The sequence below is a fragment of the Budorcas taxicolor genome, chromosome 12, assembly GCF_023091745.1.
Source record: "Budorcas taxicolor isolate Tak-1 chromosome 12, Takin1.1, whole genome shotgun sequence".
Classification (NCBI taxonomy): domain Eukaryota; kingdom Metazoa; phylum Chordata; class Mammalia; order Artiodactyla; family Bovidae; genus Budorcas; species Budorcas taxicolor.
The window spans coordinates 79410222-79426153 of NC_068921.1; positions in this window are offsets into that span (position 1 = coordinate 79410222).

Here is a 15932-nt window from a genome sequence, read left to right on the forward strand (position 1 = left end):
AGCTTCTGTGGGTCAGGAATTGGGATCAACTTTGGAGGTTCTGCGCAGTGTCATGAATACGTAATACATAAATACAAATCCTCCTGAGGCTGTAGCCAATCTGAAGGCCTGACGGAAGCAGGAGGGTCTGCTGCCAACATGGCTCATTCTCATGGCAGTGGCCGGAGGCCTCAGTTCCTCTCAGTGGGCCTGTCCAACAGGACTGCCCGAGGGTCCTCATGACATGGCACTTGGCTTCTCCAGAGGCAGTAATCTGAGAGAGGGAGGGGGTGGTGGAAATGAGAACAATCCAGAGGTGGTGGCAGTTTTTTTATGACCCATATTTGAGTCCTCATGATCATTTCTGCTTCATTCTGTTTGTTATAAATGAGCCACTATGTCCATTTCACATTCAAAAGGAGGAAAATCAGGTTCTACCTCACAAAGGGAGAACCACTGAAGAGCTTGTGGGAATATTTCTAAAACCTTCCCCATGGAGTTGGGAAGATGAGAGGATACATCCATTATGGGGAAGGGGCAGGTCACAGCAGAGATTGATACTTGGTACTTGGACCTATGTGCAGGAAACTGGAGATAACCCCCTTTGGAGAGATTTCAACTAAGATGAATGATATGGTGGAATTAGACAGGAAATATAGAGGGAAGTGAAGCAGGAGGGAAGGTGGCAGAGTGCAACCTCTAATAGAATGACATAGCTGTAAGATGTGATGAAGATTGGCTAGACCCAACTGGGTCCCAGATGGCAGAAGATTAGTTTCCAGTGGACCTTGAGCCTCATCATACGCTTATTAGAACACACTAGCATCTAACTGATACACCCACCAGGGACACAATTCTGAGGCTAACCATAAAAGGCCAAAAAAGTGGGTAGTGGCCCAATTTCTGGAAATCTCTGCCCCTTCCTCAAAATAGTTGGAAAAATCCTCCCACTTATTAGCCTATGAAATTACCCAATTCATAAAAACTAACCACACCATATTTTGAGGCCTGTCTGCCTTCTCTGTTTCACCTTCTGTGATGGCCCACACTCTGCCTGTGAAGTGTCCTTCTCTCTATATAAACCCATTTCTTACCTATCACTTTGTCTCCACCTTCTTTTTGCGACAAAGTAAGAACCTCACATTCACCAGCAACAGAAGGAATTTAGATACTATTGGACAGGGCTGGGAATCATGGAAAGCTTTTGGGCAGGGCAGAGGTATTATTACAGCTGCATTTTTAGGGGGATTAGTCTGGCAACAGTAAGCATGAAGGTTGGGAGTGTGGACACAATGAAAGAGGGGACCAGTTCAGAGGCCAAGACCATTCTGGTCTTGCAGGGGTTTGGTCTGGAAGGGGATAGTTGGAGCATGGTTCCAAAACAATGCAGCTCTCCTTCTTTTAGACTCTACAAAGTGCAAACATCTATGAAGATAAATGCATTTTTATGTATCTGATCCAGTCGTTAAGGAAATCTGCCTGTGCTTTCGATGCTGCTCCTCATGGAGCTTTTAGTGGGCTAGTGAATTGAGTTGTAAGCTTGATGCATGGCCATCATTCCTTCCGTGTTGATTGAGTGCAGTTTGTCCCTAGGATGGCAATTGCACCTAATACCACAGGGTGTATTCCTAATTGAGTCTGTCTCTTAACTGTGGCAAGAGCCTGGTGTTATTGCTAGACTAAAACCATCCAAAATTCAGCTCACAGAATGTACAAACCAGGATTTCGTGGCAAAATTGCTACCCTCTTCTCCCTTAGTTATCAACATCTCCATTACCAAGACTTCTATTATTCTTCCCCAAGCACTTAGAGTGTTCATTTGATCAATTTGTATATTCATGAACTTCATTTGCAATATAGAAACGTTCTGGGTTTCTTGATGATGTCCATCCTCATTGAATAGACAGCCCAGAGCACTCAAAAGGCAGGCACACAGCCAGAGTCGGAATTCCAATACTGATGCTTTGACTTTCCTCATTGTTCTTTAGGAAATCCAATAATTCCAGACTGTAGGGAATCTTTTATTTTCTCTGTTTCTGGGTTCGTCTGAATTTATGCGTCTCTCAGAGTTTGCCTTTAATCATTTTCCTAATTCTTAATTGAGCATTCATTCATTTTCTCATCAACTCGACAGCCAACTCACAGAATGTACGAACCAGGATTTTGTGCATTTTAAAATTGGGCTTGGGGGGTGTGTGTTGAGCCCAATACACTGTGGGTGTTTACTAAACTCTTAATTGAAAAATACTACTTAGATGAAACTGGTCCCATTTATTTGATCTTCTCAACACATACATTCTCCGCACGAGTACTTTATCTTCTTCCTTTGTACCTCTAAATCCCAGTTGCTGTTTAAAGCAAGGTTGTGATTTATAGCATCTGCCCACCCCCTCCTTTCTGGCTGCCTTTTTGACCCTGTGTAATGACTAGATGAAAACTTGAAGTGATCTCAGATTTCCCCAACGTCCACTCATATGTGGATTAATCTCAATGGTGATAATGTGCTGTTTCATAAATATCTGTGATTCTGAATATTTGGTTGGTCCTCTGCGTTGTTAATTGTAAATGTTACGCAGGAGGTGTGTGTTTGTGTTCAGCTGTGCCTGACTTTTTGCTACCCTATGGACTGTAGCCTGTCAGGCTCCTCTTTCAATGGGATTTTCCAGGCAAGAATACTGGAGTGGGTTGTCATTTCCTCCTCCAGGGATCTTCCTGACCCAGATATCAAACCCCTGTTTTGTACAGCTTCTGCATTGCCAAGCAGATTCTTGACCACTGTGCCACCTGCATGTAATGTAACTCATTGTCCGTTTAGCAGAGTTTCCAATAATAAGTGCCTTTTAGGGTGTGTACCATGGTTTAGCAATGGAATAAAACCCCGTTTTCATACTGCTTTTTGTAATTGCTTATCACCAATGGAGTATTCTCAAGCCTCAGGATAACTTTAAGCTCCTGGAATATCAGGAAATATCAACTGGAGGTGAGAAGATTAAGATCTAGGCACACCTTTTCCCCTAGGTCATTGTATAGGCAGGTTGTACACTTGTAGCAAACCATGGATGAGTTATATTACGAGGAAAGCAGAGTCTCTGAACACAACCCTCTCACTTACATGTGAAAAGAATTGATTTGCAGAGATGTGGAGTGGTTTCTCAAGGATTCCAAGTCTTAGTAGATTATCCATGACTTAAACCTAGTTTTCTGGGTCCTGTGTTCTTTCTAATAAAAACAAACAAGTGAAAGAACCCCTCACGTCTCAAAAAATCCCTCCAATGCCATTTTCTATGAATGCAACACCAATTGAAACCAAGATGAGAAACCCTCACTTGCTAATTTCTTCTGCTTTTCTTTTGGAGAGTTCCTTTTATCTTTCAAGCCATCAGCTTCCTTTGATGTGGTAGACAGGTGTCCTCTTTCACCTTCCTGTCCTGTTTCTTGGCCTCCACACTTCAAGTCATGAATATCAGTTACCATTTACTAAGTAACCCTACTCATCAGAAATTGTCTACATGAATACAGAGTGGAGTAATGAACAAAAGGACCTAAATTAGTGTCTGAAACATGGACATTTCTTTAGCTGTTCCCTTCTCTAGGGGATCTTCCCGACTCAGGGATGGAACCTAGGTCTCCTGCATTGCAGGTTGGTTCTATACCAGCTGAGCCACCAGAGAAGCCCAAGAATACTGGAGCGGGTATCCTAACCCTTCTTTAGTGGATCTCCTGACCCAGGAATCAACCTGGGGTCTCCTGCATTGCAGATGGATTCTTTACCAGCTGAACTCCCATGGAAGCCCCAGGTATCAACACACGAAATATATTTTCAAAATGTGAGTATTTGGGAGTGTGTTGATGTCATATCAAAGCTCTTTAAAGTATTTAATAGTAGAGGTGGTATAAAAACTTTTATAGATAATTTGGACTTTCTGAGTGTTCTCCAAGAAGGAAGAGGACCATGAAGAGGCGGCAGAAGGATTGTAAGAGAAGCAGAAGGAGGAAGAAGCGGAGAAGGAGGAGAAGGAGCAGAAGGAGAAGGATGAGGAAGAGGAGGAGGAAGGAGGAGAGAGAGGGAGGGGAGGGACAGGGCAGGAGGGGGAGGGGAGCTGCTTGAATGAGGCAGGGTAGGCAGGAACCACTTGTCTATATACGGAGCCACAAGTGGATGAGCATATCATTAGTGTCTTCGGGTCCATTATAAATAAGTTAATTTATGAGCCCCAATCATGTCTTAAGCGAAGACATTATTGTTTCATCATGGATTGTGTGGCGATCACAGCGGTGGAAAGGTGGAATGAACACATTTGAGAAGGTGAGCGGAAGATTGCCACGTAGAGGACTGGGGAAGGCTATGCTGGCTGGTAGCTGAGAATAGATTCCCGAAATGGAAGCTAGGAAGTTAAACAGTTGTTCTCTGAGGAGGCCATCAGGTGCTGCAGGTGCGGAAGCCCCTGCCCGCCAGCGGGGCACAAGGTACACAGTGTCAGCAGCAGACCAAGGACAGGTTCCCCAGTGTTAGTGGGGGGCGCACAGCGTGGCTGTGCAAAATATCCTGTGGGTAAAGTCACAGTTCCTAGGGCTTGACAAGAAGCGATACGGCCAAGTAGTTGCTAACTCACCTCTCTCATATCAAAACAGTGCCTGGCCCAGAGCAAGCACTCCATAAACACATAAAGGATACAGAGAATTTGTTGTAGTGTCATGGGAAGCCAGAGAGAGCTGATGATATTGTGGAGAAAGGAGAGAAGACTTCTCAAATAGGAGTTATATACAACCGTTCAAATGAAAATGAGGGCGTGTGTGCGTGCTAAGTTCCTTCAGTCAGGTCTGACCCTTTGAGACCCCATGGATTGTAGCCCGCCAGGCTCCTCTGTCCATGGGATTCTCCATGCAAGAATTCTAGACTGGATTGCCATGCTCTTCTCCAGGGGATCTTCTCGACCCAGGGATTGAACCCAAGTCTCCTGTGGCTCCGACACTGCTGGTGGATTCTTTACCGCTGAGCCACAAGGGAAGCCTCACAGAGTCAAGAGAGTCTTAATTTGAAGGTTGCCGAGATGATGCAAGTGAAGTTGCTCAGTCATGTCTGACTCTTTGTGACCCCATGGACTGTAGCCCACCAGGCTCCTCCATCCATGGAATTTTCTAGGCAAGAGTACTGGAGTGGGTTGCCATTTCCTTATCCAGGGGATCTTCCTGACCTGGGGATGGAACCCCGGTCTCCTGCATTGCAGGCAGACGCTTTACCATCTGAGCCACCAGGGAATCCCGAGATGATAGGTTTAACCATATTTACTGCAGATCTGTAGGTATTTAAGGGCAACAGCCTGGAGGTGGAATAGAAAATACCTGGGGACCTGAGAAGGGACACACCCTAACAGTCCAGTTTCCTTCTCAAGCCAGTTCTGAAACCCATTTAGCTGCTCTGACATTTTTACACTTGAGCAGAGTCTCAGAGCCAAAGGCCTTGAGGTCCTTCGAAAGTTCATTTCCTGGGATGCGGTAACCTCCAGCACAGCGGTCACATTCCAAGAAATGCTTAATATTTAACGTGCTGCTGATTTCCTCAATCATCTTTCAATATCAGGCGCCTGTGCAGATAAGCCTTTTTAGCCTATGACAGGCGATCCTGTTTAATCCAATCACAAAGCATCCATCTCTGATGATGATGTCCTCGGTGCTGATTCAGGATCTTTCACCAAATTCAAGCGCCCCGTCAGTTGCCCAGGAAGGGAGTTGGGAGGAGATTCCGAGGTGAATATTGACTGCTATGTCCTCCTGGGATTCTGAGATTCAGGCTCTGAGAGAATGGCTGTGGGTTGGTTGTGTCCTGTGGTTGGTTATACAATGCTGTGGCATGGCTGTTTGCAGATATTTGCAGCCTCTTTAAGAAAAGCTTAAAAAGCATTCTACTTAAAACATTTTTTTTCTATGTCATGTGCAAGCCAATACCATTGCTCTATTGCTGAGCCTTATTCTGTGACTACATCTGTCCTTGGGGGTGGGGATGGGGGACAGGTTCAGGGATATGGTGGCGTTCAGTTTCTATTGTCCACATTACCGCTTCAAAAAAAGTGCTTTTAACATTTTGTCACGTCCACTTTTGTGCAACTATGCAGAAGTGCTGAAACGCTTGTGTCAGATTCTCCATATCAGACTGTTTTGTCTCCAGATACTCTGTCCATGGGATTTTCGAGGCAAGGATACTGAAGTGGGTTACTACTTCCTTCTCAAGAGGATCTTCCTGACCCAGGGATGGAACCTGGGTCTCCTGCACTGCAGGCAGATTCTTTACTGACTGAGCCACCAGGGAAGCCCCCCAAAGAAAGACATTAGAAAAGATCCTCTTACCTTCTTTAGGACATGAAAGTTTCTAGGACCAGTCCCTACTTTCACTCTTAATCTGAGTGAACTCCGGGAGTTGGTGATGGACAGGGAGGCCTGGCATGCTGCAATTCATGGGGTCACAAAGAGTTGGACACGACTGAGCGATTGAACTGAACTGAACTGATAGATTATTTTGATCCAGAACTCATATTCTTGCTAGAGCTGACTTGATTGCCAGGATGTCCCATGTCACTTGGTCATCCAGTCTTGAGCTGGATTGGTTTCCCTGGTATGCAGTCTAGGACACTCCAGCATCACTTTCTCCACTGAATTGATGAGTCAGCTGCAAGAGGAATGAGGCATGCTCTGTTAGCAGCAAAGTAGCTTGTCCTCAGGTGTCTTCCTGGGACTGGGCTATCATGTAGGCATAAGGACCTACAGAGTGTCAAAAAAGTGAAGTAAATCAGGAAGAGAAACATATCATCTATGAACACATAGATGTGGGATCTAGAAAAATGATATAGATGAACTCATTTGCCAAGCAGAAATAAAGACATAGATGTACAGAACAAATGAAGGGACACCAAGGGGAAAGGGTGGGTAGGATGGAGGGAGGTTGGGATTGATTCTTTGTATAAAATAGGTAACTGATGCCAACATACTGAATAGCATAGGGAACTCTACTTAATGCTCTGTGATGACCTGAGTGGGAAGGAAATACATGGAGGAGGGGATATATGTATGCACGTGGCTGATGCACTTCTCTGTACAGCAGAAACGCACCCAACATTGTAAAGCAACTATATGCCGGTAAAAAGACAACGGCGGTCTATGACACGACTGCATAATGGGCGATGCTTCCACCTCTGTGATCTCATTTACTGTGGATGGAGTGAGGATAAAGAGATTTCTCCACTCGAACATCTGTATCTGTAAATGATGCCCATCGACAAGTTTTTGTTAATGAGACAGCATATATCTGATACATACTAAATGATAATCGCAACAATTAGAGTGTTTCGTTGTCATGCAGAAATGACAGAGGCGTTGGCAAGGCCTGGATTCCTATATCTGTTCCTTTGCTTCAAGTCTTCAAGGGCAGAAGAACAGATATGTGAGTTGGAACACAGAATGGTGGAGATAACTGCTGAGGAGCAGAATAAAGAAAAAAGAATGGATAGAAATGAGGACCGTCTCAGAGACCTCTGGGACAACGTTAACCACACCATTGTTTGAATTATAGGGGTCCCAGAAGAACATGAGGGAGAGAAAGGGTCTGAGAGAATATTAGAAGAGGTTATAGTTGAAAATTTCCCTAACTTGGGGACGGAAATAGCCACTCAAGTTGAGGAAGCACAGAGAGTCCCATACAGGATAAATCCAAGGAGAAACACACTGAGGCATAATAATCACACTAAGAAAGACTAAATTCAAAGAAAAAATATTAAATGCAGCAAGGGAAAAGCAACAAATAACACACAAGGGAATTTCCATAAAGTAATCAGCTGATTTTTCAGCAGAAGCTCTGCAGGCCTGAAGAGAGTAGCAGGATATATTTAAAGTGATGAAAGGGAAAACATATATGTCTTTTATTGACTTTTTCTGAGGTTTTGATTTTTTGTAGGTTTTGGACTAAACTACATAATCTGCTTGAATATAAACCCATAGTTAATTCAAACAGGCTAAGAAATCCTGCCAGATGGAAACATACAATTTCTAAATGTGTGTTATAAAAGATTGCTTTCTGTTGTCTTTTCAAGAAGTTTCATAAAGAGCATATATACTACTTTGGAGTGGATTAGCTAACTTTCCTTCTCCTTAAGAAGGCAGAATGCCTTGCATGGTGTCAGGCTTTTCTTGTCTTGAACCGACAGTGCCCTGAATAGATGCCTGATGACCCTAAAAAGCTAATTATCACAGGAGAGAAGGACCACAGATCCATATTCCGAAACCAAAGTTACTATTTTTGAGGACTTGTTCTCCAACATTTAGTTGGTCCACAAAAGAGAATCCAACAAGCATTTCATATGCTGGAGGGTTCGCTGTACAACTTGTGTAGGAAGGAGGCCGCTTCCCATTGCTCTGGGCAAAGTGGTGCAGGGGTGAGCTGTTGACATTTTTTTGTGTGCGTGGTACCTTATATTTACATCTGCTTTCAAAGTTTTCTAGGCTGAAATGTGAGCACAAGAGAGGGTTTGGGGACAGTCATTTATTCTTGTGATTCATGTGGTTTAGTCACTCAGTGTGTCTGACAGTTTGCGACTCTATGAACTGCGGCCCACCAGGCTCCTCTGTCCCTGGGATTCTCCAGGCAAGAACACTGGAGTGGGCTGCCATTTCCTTCTTGAGGGGAACTTCCAGACCCAGGGGTCAAACCTGGGTCTCCTGAATTGCAGGCAGCCTCCTGCATTTCAGGCAGCTTCCTGCATTGCAGGTGGATACTTTGCTGATGCAGCCACCTTGAAGGAGACTCTTGGTTCTGTCTCGGCTCCTCTGCTCAGAGAGCAGCGATCATCTCTCGTTGAGCATGAATCCTCACTAAGCCCCACAGATTTCAGAAGAGCTACCAGCTTTACCCTCAGCTTGATGGGTAAAGTGTACAGGTTTGTGCCTAATGAACAACACTGTTTGGAAAGGGGGAAAACATGCCCTCCTCCACCTTTCTTGAGTTCCTGCGGCTAGACCACTAATGAAATTAACACAAGACAGTTTAACAAGACAAAGACACATTTTAATTTGGGGGCATGGAGCTTTCATGGGGCCTAAGAAGTGGCCAAAGCAGGCAACTTGTATAGTTTTTAGACAAAGAATAAAAAAATTTATGAAAAATTGATAAGACCGAGAAACTTAGGCTTTGGTTGCTTTATTAGTGAAGACTCTAAACAGAGTTTGGGGGCTTGGAGGAGCCAGTTAAAGACAAAATGAAGTTTGTTTATACAAGCTTCTCTCCTCCAAATTACCATCTGGATGGTTGGTGTCCTTCCCTCTCCAGATTCAGGGAAGGAGCTTTCCCAGGGGAGCCTTATTTCCTGGTTTCAGAGAGACAGAGAGGAGCGTCAAAGTGTCCCTCTTGCGTTGGCTGTTTCTTGAGTCACTTCATTTTTTTTTTAACTTAAAAAAATGTATATATTGAATCCTGGGGATGCACTGGACTTTGTCCATGATGTGAATGTATCTGCTGCTGTGTGGTATTACCGCTCTAAGGCAGTGACATAAGATTGTCATGCAATAAAATTATTACATCATTTACTAAGCAACATACCTAACAACATACCTAAATTGAAATCAATCTACATGCTCAGAAGATGAGTGTTCTTGCTATTTGACTTTTTAAAACTACTTGTTGCACTTTTTTTCTTTTTAAAAAAGATTTCTTTTTAATTGGAGGATAATTGCTTTACAATATTGTGTTGGTTTCTGCCATACATCAACATGAATCAGTCATAGGTATACATATGTCCCCTCCCTCTTGAACCTCTCTCCCGCCTCCCACCCCATCCCACCCCTCTAGGTTGTCACAGAGTCACTTTAATTTCAAATCATCCGCATGCCACTTTGGGAGAGCCTGCCTTGAGCCCCAGTAATACTGACTGCTTTGATATAGGCATCCTACAGTAATTTTTTTAGAAACTCAATTGGGAGGATGGTTACAAGAGACTGTACAATCCATTTGTTCCTTCTGAAATTCTAAAATCTGCCAGATTAAGTCATATCAGCAGGGAGCTGGACGCTCTGACATCCTGGTACTGACCGTCTGTGAAGGTGCTTTACTATAATTTTGGTTTGGGAGTCTTAGCCTACGATGATAACCAGCGTAAGAAAGAGCTGTTTGAAACGTACAATTATGACAACTGTAAGTGGAGCTGAATGTTTAACATCACACAAAAGCTTTCCCTTGCCTTCCATGCTCTTCCCAGATCCCCACATTGAAATTGTTCCCTAATTTTTCAGGAAACTGAACAGATTCTAGGCTGCAATCTGTCTTCAACCAAATACCTGCTGTTCTCCAATTCTATTAATTAAAAAGTTACTTTTCTCTCTTTCATTATATATTTTTTAAAATATTTTTGTTGTTGTGGACCATTTTTAAAGTTTTTATTGAATTTGTTACAATATTGCTTCTGTTTTTATGTTTTGACGTTTTGGCCAAGAGGCATGTGGGATCTTATCTCCCTGACCAGGGATGGAATCTGCTCTGTCTGCATTGGAAAGCGAAGTTTTAACCACTGGACCACTACCAGGGAAGGCCCTTTATTACTTATTGGTGTGGATTTTCCCTCCCATTTTGTTGTTGTACATGGGAGATAAAGGAATAATTTGTTTCTTTATCTCACTTGTAAGATTCATACAAAATTTTGTATTTGCTCAGTTGTCATTAAAAATATCTTGGCTAAATTGCTAAATTGAATTGGCTGTTCATTGCTGTTTGAATGTTCATTTCTTTGATTGATAACTGAGGTTAACTTTTTCAAATATTTATAAATGATTATATGTCCTCACTGGGCTTCTCAGGTGGTGCAATGGTGAAGAATCTGCCAGCCGGTGCAGGAGACTCAAAAGACAAGTGTTCAGTCCCTGGGTGGGGAAGGTCCCTGGAGGAGGGCGTGGAAACCCATTCCTGTATTCTTGCCTGGAGAAGTCCTTGAACAGAGGAGCCTGGTGGGCTGCAGTCCATGGGTCTGCAAAGAGTCTGACATGGTTGAGCACACATGCATGCACAGTGTCCTTGCTGGTGAATCTCATGCGTCTTATCATATAACATAACTTCATCATATATCAAGGAGCTATATCCTTGGTGTATCATAATCATATATATTTTTCACTTTGTTGCTTATCATCTGATAAGCCTATATTTTGAAAAATAGAAGGTTTACTTTTTCATGTAATCAAGTCGATTTATCTTTTCCTTTGTGATTTCTTCCATTTCTTTTATGCTAGCTGTGTTTCCATGCAAATTAATAAAAAATTTACTCCTTGGGGGTTTGGACATGGTGGTATATAATTTTTTACTAGGTTGTTTCCGTAAATAGACTTAGTATTATGCATAGGGAACAAAAAATGCACAATAAATATTTGTCGATATGTTGATAAGTTTTACTCGATTAATCTATGGAGTTTACATTTCCTGAAAAGTTACATGGTGAATTTTTAACAGAAACACACAGGGTTCATTTGCATCAGCATTTCCTTTTGGACACTTACAAAGAATTTAAATAGAGTTATGCTTTTGGGCAATGTGAGCAGAAAAATGTTGCCTTATCAATATTCTTGGTTGAAGAGAGGGAGAACTTTTTATCATATCTTTCAACTTGCCTGGCTTACCAAAAATCACATCTCCCTTGCACTGAGAGTCTTGATTCCAGCTTTAGTACATGAAGCGCCCAGAAAAGAGATAAGATTGAACTGTAACATGATTTCCCATCTAGCAAATAGCTTTCTATCAATTTTTTGTGCGTGACTGTGAGATTGTTTAGCCAGTTAGTATGACGTTTGTGTTCTCAGGAGACTAACCCCTGAGAAGAGAGAAATCTGAAGTTAGACAGAAGACTCCAGTCTTAACAGAATTATGGTTCCCTGGGTGGGAGAAGGAGGTGGGGCTAGAAGGAACCCAGTGCTAAGAATCCAGAGGTAAAGAAGGAAAAAAATGAATTTTGCAATGAAAAGTGATTGCATCGTTGTTTTTTTCCCTCACTTAAATCTAGTAGTGAGATGTGAAGAAATGGCAGTTTTGCAGAAGTCAAGGGCACTACTTTTGGCCACATCTTAATAAGGTGTGTAGGCAGAGCAGCCTGACCTACATACTTTGATAAATATAAACAGACTGCAAAGTCAGCACATCATTTCAGGACGTCCCTGGAGGTCCAGTGTTAAGATTTCACCTTCCAGTGCAGGGGGTCTGGGTTCAATCCCTGGTCAGGGAGCTAAAACCCCACATGCATCATGGGCAGAAAATCAAAACACAAAACAGAAGCAATATTGTAACAAATTCAACAAAGACTTTACGACTATCTGCATCAAAAAACATACATCATTTCTCCTACTACAGATTAGTGAAGTGAAGTGAAGTCACTCAGTCCTGTCTGACTCTTTGCGACCCTACCAGGCTCCTCCGTCCATGGGATTTTCCAGGCAAGAACACTGAAGTGGATTGCCATTTCCTTCTCCAGAGGACCCTCCTGACCCAGGTCTCCTTCCTTAAACCTTGGTCTCCCGCATTGTAGACAGATGCTTTCCCATCTGAGTCACCAGGGAATAGACCCTAATAATCTTTAAACTGGAAAAGTGACTGCATGTGAGACAGAGGAGTTCCTATGGGGACCTGGTCTGGCCCCTGACTTCTTCGTGGATGTCTGGTCCTGGATTCCCACCAGCTCCATCATCTCCCATGTTAGGCCAACCTACAGGGAGAAAGAGCAGCTTCCTGACTCAATTTGTTGACCCCAGTGGTGAAAATTCTTTAAATACCTTTACATTGTGAATTTGGTCTTCAGGCTCTTCCTAGCTTTTGAATGACTTCATACTCCCAGAAGCCACCCTAACTGAGGTCTGACCCTCGGTTTTCCTTTGTAGTTTGGGGGCCGTTCTGCTGACTTCTAGTTCAGACCCTACCTCTTCTTGGAGTCTCAGCTCCCAACAAGGTGGGGAAGGGAGGCAGGGCTTCCTCGAAGCCTCATGGCGGTTCTGGGGCCTTGGAGATGGAGTCGTCAGGCTGCCTCTGCTCCTTGGCTGATCTTGGGTTCTGACGCCCATCTGAAACTGGGAGCTGAGTGAAAATTGTTCTGGGGCAAAGAAGACATCCTTGGTTTTTATCAGGAGTTTTTCTGCCTACCCCTGGCTCTTGTCTACCTCAGTAGCTAATTGCAAAATAGCAGAGATGGGCTGCAGAAGTCTGCTGGGGAATCAGGCAGAAATGAAGGGAGCATCCAGCAGGTTCCCATGTAAAGCCCTGAATTGTGCATAACCCTGGATTGGTGGGGGGCACCCCAGGAATGACTGAGGTGTCCTACAAGTATGGACGAAGGTAGGCTCACAATTGCAATCACATTAATTTACAAAAAGCAAAGATAGGGGCTATTTCTTGCACCTTTGAGTTTGCGGACTGAAGTTCATACTTCCTATATCTTATTTTTTTCTAATGGAAGAGATCCATACCAGGAAGGCACGCTGCATCGGCCCTGAGGGTCACTGAGAGCAGCTCTATCCTCCTGCGAGCTCCTCCTCATCCTCTGACTGTACCACCAGGTTTCCAACAGCAGAGCCCCCCGACCTCTCGATGTTGGAGGGCTCTCTTGGAGGGCTCCTGCATTTGATCACCACCCACCACCCACAAGCCAATGACCAAAAAAAGCACAGAAGATGGGAAATCCCCCAAATGTTTTTACTTTTGAACTGCCTACCGGCCAACCTATTTACTACAAAATAGCATATTAGCTGTACCCCATCCATGTAAAATGTTGTTTTGACTTGACACCCCATTCCTTCTTTCTACTTCAAAATACTCTCACCATCCTGAAGGGCAGCCAGTGTCTGGGTGAAACACAGGTATCTTGGAAGGCTCCTGAAGTCCATACAGGGAAGACCCAAGGTAAAGAGGTCATGGAATCATGTCTGACTCTCAGCGCATCAACCCCACCTGCCTGTGCTAGAAGTTTTAGAATGTTCTCTGGGGCCCTTCAAGGTGATCAGAGGTCTGTGCTGTGGCCTGTAGGTTTCAGGTGCTCTTCTTTTTTATTGCTACCATCCTGCTTTCCCTGATGCTGTGGTTCTCTTTGACTCCAGCCATTGGCTTGACTGATGAAAGGGAGAAAGGTCCCGGCAGTGCTGAACTGCAAGCGAAAGAGTGCTTCTCTGAAGGTACAAGCACTCCTGCAAGGCTCTCCGCTAAATGGCTTATAGAAACTCAGGTGGCGTTTTGGTATGTGATGGTGAAGTGGGCTGCTGGGGGTGGTATTTGAACCAACCACTCCTTACCAGCAGTTTCTCTCTCTCTAATCTTCATAGAGGGGGTTTCATTTTATTTTGTATCCTGGGCACAGGCAATTACTGCTCTTCCCTGAATCTCTACATTTTCAATCTCATTCATTCATACATTGATCATTTATTGGATTTCCAGTAGTCATGTGTGGATGTGAGAGTTGGACTATAAAGAAAGCACTGAAAAATTGATGCTTTTGAACTGTGGTGTTGGAGAAGACTCTTGAGCGTCCTTTGGACTACAAGGTGATCCAATCAGTCCATCCTAAAGGAGATCAGTCCTGGGTGTTCATTGGAAGGACTGATGCTGAAGCTGAAACTCCAATACTTTGGCCACCTGATATGAAGAGTTGACTCATTTGAAAAAACCCTGATGCTGGGAGGGATTGGGGGCAGGAGGAGAAGGGGACAACAGAGGATAAGATGGCTGGATGGTATCACCGACTCAATGGACATGAGTTTGGGTGGACTCCGGGAGTTGGTGATGGACAGGGAGACCTGGCATGCTGCAGTCCATGGGGTCACAAAAAGTTGGACATGACTGAGCTTCTGAACTGACTGAACTGAACCAGCTCCTCTTCTAGGTGATGAGACAGTACTCATAAAACATGAGTATGTTGCCTTCTCTCTTCCTTGGGTAAATATGGAGATGGCATGTTTATTTGCACAATTTCTTACTTTCTGAGGCCACTTTATTCAGGCGTGCTTTTTCTGTTCCCCTCTGTGAAGAAGACAGGGCCAGCTCCTGGTACCCCATTCTGCACTGGAGCCCGAGGTCTTCCCCACATTTCAGCGGAAATGTTTGACAGACCCTGGAGCAGACTCAGATAAACAGTACTTGAAGGCATTCAGAAGGCATGGTTTGGGCCCCAGTTTTGGAATGAAGCTAGAGTCTGAGTAGTGCTCTTTAGTTTATTTTTTTCTGGGGAAGAATGCTGAGAAGTGGGGCAAGGACTTGCAGAAGGATCCTTGCTGAAAGTTCACACAACCTTCCTTCTACTGAAGCTTGAGAGCCAAAATCATTCATTCTCTTCTCCTCAGTGCATCCGTCACCTTAGCGCTTAGATGATTTATGTAAAAGCTTTTTTTGTTGTTTCTCATAATATCACAGGACTTTAAACCCAAACAGAAAAAAGGACAGAACAATAAGGATGCTTCAGGGTGAGATGGTGAGGACACCCAGCCTGCCTACTCCACTTTTACCTAGATGAGATTTTTTTTTCTTTTTAATAAAGGGCATGTGCTTTCCCAGTCTTGCAACAGAAAAGAAAAAAAAAAAAAAAAAAGATGGATGCTCCCTTGGGAGAAAATTTCTGCTAAAAAAGCGAATGAGTAAAGGAGGCCTCTGATTTGAGAGAAGATTTTGTAAATGCTTCCCAGAAAGTTCTGCCTTACTGGGGAGAGAGAATGAAAATGTGCAATTTTGAGGGGAGGGAAAGCACTGCTTGTCTGATTTTTCTCGAGAAACATGTCTCATCTCAGTCTGTGTCCTGGCAACTCTTTCCTAGCGGTTAAAATAGAGGTTGGGGCATCGGGAGAGACGTGAATGCACCTAGAGACTGTCATACGGAGTGAAGTAAGTCGGAAAGGGCAAATAATGTAACAAATGCATATATATGGAATCTAGAAAAAAATGGCACAGATGATCAGAAACAGAG